Source organism: Triticum urartu, chromosome 4A (assembly GCF_056163025.1).
Source record: "Triticum urartu cultivar PI428250 chromosome 4A, HENAU_Tu73, whole genome shotgun sequence".
NCBI lineage: Eukaryota > Viridiplantae > Streptophyta > Magnoliopsida > Poales > Poaceae > Triticum > Triticum urartu.
In genome coordinates this window covers 589006394-589015222 of record NC_141876.1, presented here as the reverse complement: position 1 = coordinate 589015222, position 8829 = coordinate 589006394, and positions in this window count along the sequence as shown.

Genomic DNA, 8829 nt, shown 5'->3' with positions numbered 1-8829 from the left:
GATGGTTATGTTTCCTAACCATGAACAAAGAGTTGTTATTTGATTAATGGGATCACATCATTAGTTGAATGATCTGATTGACATGACCCATTCCATTAGCTTAGCACCCGATCGTTTAGTATGTTGCTATTGCTTTCTTCATGACTTATACATGTTCCTATGACTATGAGATTATGCAACTCCCGTTTGCGGGAGGAACACTTTGGGTGCTACCAAACGTCACAACGTAACTGGGTGATTATAAAGGAGCATTACAGGTGTCTCCAAAGGTAGATGTTGGGTTGGCGTATTTCGAGATTAGGATTTGTCACTCCAATTGTCGGAGAGGTATCTCTGGGCCCTCTCGGTAATGCACATCACATAAGCCTTGCAAGCATTACAACTAATATGTTAGTTGTGAGATGATGTATTACGAAACGAGTAAAGAGACTTGCCGGTAACGAGATTGAACTAGGTATTGGATATCGACGATCGAATCTCGGGCAAGTAACATACCGATGCGGTCTGACCGATAAAGATCTTCGTAGAATATGTAGGAGCCAATATGGGCATCCAGGTCCCGCTATTGGTTATTGACCGGAGACGTGTCTCGGTCATGTCTACATTGTTCTCGAACCGTAGGGTCCGCACGCTTAAAGTTACGATGACAGTTGTTATGAGTTTTATGCATTTTGATGTACTGAAGTTTGTTCGGAGTCCTGGATGTGATCACGGACATGACGAGGAGTCTCGAAATGGTCGAGACATAAAGATTGATATATTGGAAGCCTATATTTGGACATCGGAATTGTTCCGGGTGAAATCGGCATTTTTCCGGAGTACCGGGGGGTTACCGGACCCCCCCCCCCCGGGGGGTTTATTGGGCCTACATGGGCCTTGAGGGAGAAGAGGGAAGGAGTCAAGAGGTGGCCGCGCGCCCCTCCCCTTCCTAGTCCGAATAGGACAAGGGAAAGGGGGCGGCGCCCCCCTTTCCTTTCCTTCCTCTCTTCCTCCTCTTTCCCCCTCTCTCTCCTTGTCCAACTAGGAGTCCTACTCCCGGTGGGAGTAGGACTCCCCTTGGTGCACCCTACCTTGGCCGGCCGGCCCTCCCCTTGGCTCCTTTATATACGGAGGTAGGGGGCACCCTAGAACACACAAGTTGATCCTCGTGATCGTTCCTTAGCCGTGTGTGGTGCCCCCTGCCACCATATTCCACCTCGGTCATATTGTTGTAGTGCTTAGGCGAAGCCCTGCGTCGGTAGAACATCATCATCGTCACCACGCCTTGTGCTGACGGAACTCATCCCCGAAGCTTTGCTGGATCGGAGCCCGGGGAGTGTCATCGAGCTGTACGTGTGCTAAGAACTCGGAGGTGTCGGAGTAACGGTGCTTGGATCGGTCGGATCGGGAAGAAGACGTACGACTACTTCCACTACGTTGTGTCAACGCTTCCGTTGCGATCTACAAGGGTACGTAGATCATACTCTCCCCTCTCATTGCTATGCATCACCATGATCTTGCGTGTGCGTAGGAAATTTTTTGAAATTACTACGTTACCCAAACAGTGGCATCCGAGCCTAGGTTTTATGGTTTGATGTTATATGCACGAGTAGAACACAAGTGAGTTGTGGGCGATCTAAGTCATACTGTCTACCAGCATGTCATACTTTGGTTCGGCGGTATTGTTGGACGAGACGACCCCGACCAACATTACGCGTACGCTTACGCGAGACCGGTTCTCCCGACGTGCTTTGCACATAAGTGGCTTGCGGGCGACTGTCTCTCCAACTTTAGTTGAACCGAGTGTGGCTACGCCCGGTCCTTGCGAAGGTTAAAACGACATCAACTTGACAAACTATCGTTGTGGTTTTGATGCGTAGGTGAGATTGGTTCTTGCTTAAGCCCGTAGCAGCCACGTAAAACTTGCAACAACAAAGTAGAGGACGTCTAACTTGTTTTTGCAGGGCATGTTGTGATGTGATATGGTCAAGACATGATGCTAAATTTTATTGTATGAGATGATCATGTTTTGTAACCGAGTTATCGGCAACTGGCAAGAGCCATATGGTTGTCGCTTTATTGTATGCAATGCAATCGCGATGTAATGCTTTACTTTATCACTAAGCGGTAGCGATAGTCGTGGAAGCATAAGATTGGCGAGACGACAACGTTGCTACGATGGAGATCAAGGTGTCGCGCCGGTGAAGATGGTGATCATGACGGTGCTTCAAAGATGGAGATCACAGGCACAAGATGATGATGGCCATATCATATCACTTATATTGATTGCATGTGATGTTTATCTTTTATGCATCTTATCTTGCTTTGATTGACGGTAGCATTATAAGATGATCTCTCACTAAATTATCAAGAAGTGTTCTCCCTGAGTATGCACCGTTGCCAAAGTTCGTCGTGCCCAGACACCACGTGATGATCGGGTGTGATAAGCTCTACGTCCATCTACAACGGGTGCAAGCCAGTTTTGCACACGCAGAATACTCGGGTTATACTTGACGAGTCTAGCATATGCAGATATGGCCTCGGAACACGGAGACCGAAAGGTCGAGCGTGAATCATATAGTAGATATGATCAACATAATGATGTTCACCATTGAAGACTAATCCATTTCACGTGATGATCGGTTATGGTTTAGTTGATTTGGATCGCGTGATCACTTAGAAGATTAGAGGGATGTCTATCTAAGTGGGAGTTCTTAAGTAATATGATTAATTGAACTTAAATTTATCATGAACTTAGTCCCTGATAGTATCTTGCTTGTTTATGTTGATTGTAGATAGATGGCTCGTGCTGTTGTTCCGTTGAATTTTAATGCGTTCCTTGAGAAAACAAAGTTGAAAGATGATGGTAGCAATTACACGGACTGGGTCCGTAACTTGAGGATTATCCTCATTGCTGCACAGAAGAATTACGTCCTGGAAGCACCGCTGGGTGCCAGGCCTGCTGCTGGAGCAACACCAGATGTTATGAACGTCTGGCAGAGCAAAGCTGATGACTACTCGATAGTTCAGTGTGCCATGCTTTACGGCTTAGAATCGGGACTTCAACGACGTTTTGAACGTCATGGAGCATATGAGATGTTTCAGGAGTTGAAGTTAATATTTCAAGCAAATGCCCGAATTGAGAGATATGAAGTCTCCAATAAGTTCTATAGCTGCAAGATGGAGGAGAACAGTTCTGTCAGTGAGCATATACTCAAAATGTCTAGGTATAATAATCACTTGATTCAATTGGGAGTTAATCTTCCAGATGATTGCGTCATTGACAGAATTCTCCAATCACAGCCACCAAGCTAGAAGAGCTTCGTGATGAACTATAATATGCAAGGGATGAATAAGACTATTCCCGAGCTCTTCGCAATGCTGAAAGCTGCGGAGGTAGAAATCAAGAAGGAGCATCAAGTGTTGATGGTCAACAAAACCACTAGTTTCAAGAAAAAGGGCAAAGGGAAGAAGAAGGGGAACTTCAAGAAGAACGGCAAACAAGTTGCTACTCAAGAGAAGAAACCCAAGTCTGGACCTCAGCCTGAAACTGAGTGCTTCTACTGCAAGCAGACTGGTCACTGGAAGCGGAATTGCCCCAAGTATTTGGCGGATAAGAAGGATGGCAAGGTGAACAAAGGTATATGTGATATACATGTTATTGATGTGTACCTTACTAGAGCTCGCAGTAGCACCTGGGTATTTGATACTGGTTCTGTTGCTAATATTTGCAACTCAAAACAGGGACTATGGATTAAGCGAACACTGGCAAAGGACGAGGTGACGATGCGCGTGGGAAATGGTTCCAAAGTCGATGTGATCGCGGTCGGCACGCTACCTCTACATCTACCTTCGGGATTAGTATTAGACCTAAATAATTGTTATTTGGTGCCAGCGTTGAGCATGAACATTATATCTGGATCTTGTTTGATGCGAGACGGTTATTCATTTAAATCAGAGAATAATGGTTGTTCTATTTATATGAGTAATATCTTTTATGGTCATGCACCTTTGAAGAGTGGTCTATTTTTGATGAATCTCGATAGTAGTGATACACATATTCATAATGTTGAAGCCAAAAGATGCAGAGTTGATAATGATAGTGCAACTTATTTGTGGCACTGCCGTTTAGGTCATATTGGTGTAAAGCGCATGAAGAAACTCCATACTGATGGGCTTTTGGAACCACTTGATTATGAATCACTTGGTACTTGCGAACCGTGCCTCATGGGCAAGATGACTAAACCACCGTTCTCCGGTACTATGGAGAGAGCAACAGATTTATTGGAAATCATACATACAGATGTATGTTCTCCGGTACTATCGTTATTTTCTCACCTTCACAGATGATTTAAGCAGATATGGGTATATCTACTTAATGAAACATAAGTCTGAAACATTTGAAAAGTTCAAAGAATTTCAGAGTGAAGTTGAAAATCATCGTAACAAGAAAATAAAGTATCTACGATCTGATCGTGGAGAAGAATATTTGAGTTACGAGTTTGGTGTACATTTGAAAAATTGTGGAATAGTTTCGCAACTCACGCCACCGGGAACACCACATCGTAATGGTGTGTCCGAACGCCGTAATCGTACTTTATTAGATATGGTGCGATCTATGATGTCTTTTACAGATTTACCGCTATCGTTTTGGGGTTACGCTCTAGAGACGGCCGCATTCACGTTAAATAGGGCACCATCAAAATCCGATTGAGACGACGCCTTATGAACTATGGTTTGGCAAGAAACCAAAGTTGTCGTTTCTTAAAGTTTGGGGCTGCGATGCTTATGTGAAAAAGCTTCAACCTGATAAGCTCGAACCCAAATCGGAGAAATGTGTCTTCATAGGATACCCAAAGGAGACTGTTGGGTACACCTTCTATCACAGATCCAAAGGCAAGACATTCGTTGCTAAGAATGGATCCTTTCTAGAGAAGGAGTTTCTCTCGAAAGAAGTGAGTGGGAGGAAAGTCGAACTTGACGAGGTATACCTGCTCCCTTATTGGAAAGTAGTACATCATAGAAAACTGTTTCAGTGACACCTACACCAGTTAGTGAGGAAGCTAATGATGATGATCATGAAACTTTAGATCAAGATACTACTGAACCTTGTAGATCAACCAGAGTGACATCCGCACCAGAGTGGTACGGTAGTCCTGTTCTGGAAGTCATGCTACTAGATCATGATGAACCTACGAACTATGAAGAAGCGATGGTGAACCCAGATTCCGCAAAATGGCTTGAAGCCATGAAATCTGAGATGGGATCCATGTATGAGAACAAAGTATGGACTTTGGTTGACTTGCCCGCTGATCGGCAAGCAATTGAGAATAAATGGATCTTCAAGAAGAAGACTGACGCTGACGGTAATATTACTGTCTACAAAGCTCGACTTGTCGCAAAAGGTTTTCGGCAAGTTCAAGGGATTGACTACGATGAGACCTTCTCACCCGTAGCGATGCTTAAGTCTGTCCGAATCATGTTAGCAATTGCCGCATTTTATGATTATGAAATTTGGCAGATGGATGTCAAAACTGCATTCCTGAATGGATTTCTGGAAGAAGAGTTGTATATGATGCAACCAGAAGGTTTTATCGATCCAAAGGGAGCTAACAAAGTGTGCAAGCTCCAGCGATCCATTTATAGACTGGTGCAAGCCTCTCGGAGTTGGAATAAACGCTTTGATAGTGTGATCAAAGCATTTGGTTTTATACAGACTTTTGGAGAAGCCTGTATTTACAAGAAAGTGAGTGGGAGCTCTGTAGCATTTCTGATATTATATGTGGATGACATATTACTGATTGGAAATGATATATAATTTCTGGATAGCATAAAGGGATACTTGAATAAGAGTTTTTCAATGAAAGACCTCGGTGAAGATGCTTACATATTAGGCATTAAGATCTATAGAGATAGATCAAGACGCTTAATTGGACTTTCACAAAGCACATACCTTGACAAGATTTTGAAAAAGTTCAAAATGGATCAAGCAAAGAAAGGATTCTTGCCTGTATTGCAGGGTGTGAAGTTGAGTAAGACTCAATGCCCGACCACTGCAGAAGATAGAGAGAAAATGAAAGATGTTCCCTATGCTTCAGCCATAGGCTCTATCATGTATGCAATGCTGTGTACCAGACCTGATGTGTGCCTTGCTATAAGTTTAGCAGGGAGGTACCAAAGTAATCCAGGAGTGGGTCACTGGACAGCGGCAAGAACATCCTGAAGTACCTGAAAAGGACTAAGGATATGTTTCTCATATATGGAGGTGACAAAGAGCTCATCGTAAACGGTTACGTTGATGCAAGCTTTGACACTGATCCGGACGATTCTAAATCGCAAACCGGATACGTGTTTACATTAAACGGTGGAGCTGTCAGTTGGTGCAGTTCTAAACAAAGCGTCGTAGCGGGATCTACATGTGAAGCGGAGTACATAGCTGCTTCGGAAGCAGCAAATGAAGGAGTCTGGATGAAGGAGTTCATATCCGATCTAGGTGTCATACCTAGTGCATCGGGTCCAATGAAAATCTTTTGTGACAATACTGGTGCAATTGCCTTGGCAAAGAAATCCATATTTCACAAGAGAACCAAGCACATCAAGAGACGCTTCAATTCCATCCGGGATTTAGTCCAGGTGGGAGACATAGAGATTTGCAAGATACATACGGATCTGAATGTTGCAGACCCGTTGACTAAGCCTCTTCCACGAGAAAAACATGATCGGCACCAAGACTCCATGGGTGTTAGAATCATTACTGTGTAATCTAGATTATTGACTCTAGTGCAAGTGGGAGACTGAAGGAAATATGCCCTAGAGGCAATAATAAAGTTATTATTATTTATTTCCTTATTTCATGATAAATGTTTATTATTCATGCTAGAATTGTATTAACCGAAAACATAATACATGTGTGAATACATAGACAAACAGAGTGTCACTAGTATGCCTCTACTTGACTAGCTCATTAATCAAAGATGGTTATGTTTCCTAACCATGAACAAAGAGTTGTTATTTGATTAATGGGATCACATCATTAGTTGAATGATCTGATTGACATGACCCATTCCATTAGCTTAGCACCCGATCGTTTAGTATGTTGCTATTGCTTTCTTCATGACTTATACATGTTCCTATGACTATGAGATTATGCAACTCCCGTTTGCGGGAGGAACACTTTGGGTGCTACCAAACGTCACAACGTAACTGGGTGATTATAAAGGAGCATTACAGGTGTCTCCAAAGGTAGATGTTGGGTTGGCGTATTTCGAGATTAGGATTTGTCACTCCGATTGTCGGAGAGGTATCTCTGGGCCCTCTCGGTAATGCACATCACATAAGCCTTGCAAGCATTACAACTAATATGTTAGTTGTGAGATGATGTATTTCGGAATGAGTAAAGAGACTTGCCGGTAACGAGATTGAACTAGGTACTGGATATCGATGATCGAATCTCGGGCAAGTAACATACCGATGACAAAGGGAACAACGTATGTTGTTATGCGGTCTGACCGATAAAGATCTTCGTAGAATATGTAGGAGCCAATATGGGCATCCAGGTCCCGCTATTGGTTATTGACCGGAGACGTGTCTCGGTCATGTCTACATTGTTCTCGAACCGTAGGGTCTGCACGCTTAAAGTTACGATGACAGTTGTTATGAGTTTTATGCATTTTGATGTACCGAAGTTTGTTCGGAGTCCCGGATGTGATCACGGACATGACGAGGAGTCTCGAAATGGTTGACACATAAAGATCGATATATTGGAAGCCTATATTTGGACATCGGAATCGTTCCGGGTGAAATCGGCATTTTTCCGGAGTACCGGGGGGTTACCGGAACCCCCCGGGGGTTTATTGGGCCTACATGGGCCTTGAGGGAGAAGAGGGAAGGAGGCAAGAGGTGGCCGCGTGCCCCTCCCCTTCCTAGTCCTAATAGGACAAGGGAAAGGGGGCGGCGCCCCCCCTTTCCTTTCCTTCCTCTCTTCCTCCTCTTTCCCCCTCTCTCTCCTTGTCCAACTAGGAGTCCTACTCATGGTGGCGCACCCTACCTTGGCCGGCCGCCCCTCCCCTTGGCTCCTTTATATACGGAGGCAGGGGGGCACCCTAGAACACACAAGTTGATCCTCGTGATCGTTCCTTAGCCGTGTGCGGTGCCCCTGCCACCATATTCCACCTCGGTCATATCGTTGTAGTGCTTAGGCGAAGCCCTGCGTCGGTAGAACATCATCATCGTCACCACGCCGTTGTGCTGATGGAACTCATCCCCGAAGCTTTGCTGGATCGGAGCCCGGGGAGCGTCATCAAGCTGTACGTGTGCTAAGAACTCGGAGGTGCTGGAGTAACGGTGCTTGGGTCGGTCGAATCGGGAAGAAGACGTACGACTACTTCCACTACCTTGTGTCAACGCTTCCGTTGCGATCTACAAGGGTACGTAGATCATACTCTCCCCTCTCGTTGCTATGCATCACCATGATCTTGCGTGTGCGTAGGAAATTTTTTGAAATTACTACGTTCCCCAAACACCTCCAGGACCACCTCCTCCTGCCCCGGAGCTTGTCGCGACGCCACTTCGGCGTCGTCCGCAGTGCGGGGGGAGACAGCGGGCGGAACGGAGTTCACGTCCGATGAATCCAGGGAGCCGTTCGATGACTCGTTGAGTTCGGCCCGGGGCGGGCTGCATAATTATGATCGACATTAGGGAAAGTTGCGCGACAAAGGAACATCATGAGTTACTCTGATATCCGAACTTACGATTTCGCCGGACGCTTGGCCCTGTCTGGCCACTCCTCTTCGTCCTCTTCGGCGTCGGGGGAGTAGTCCGGCGGAGGGGTCTTCCTCTTCCTAGACCCCT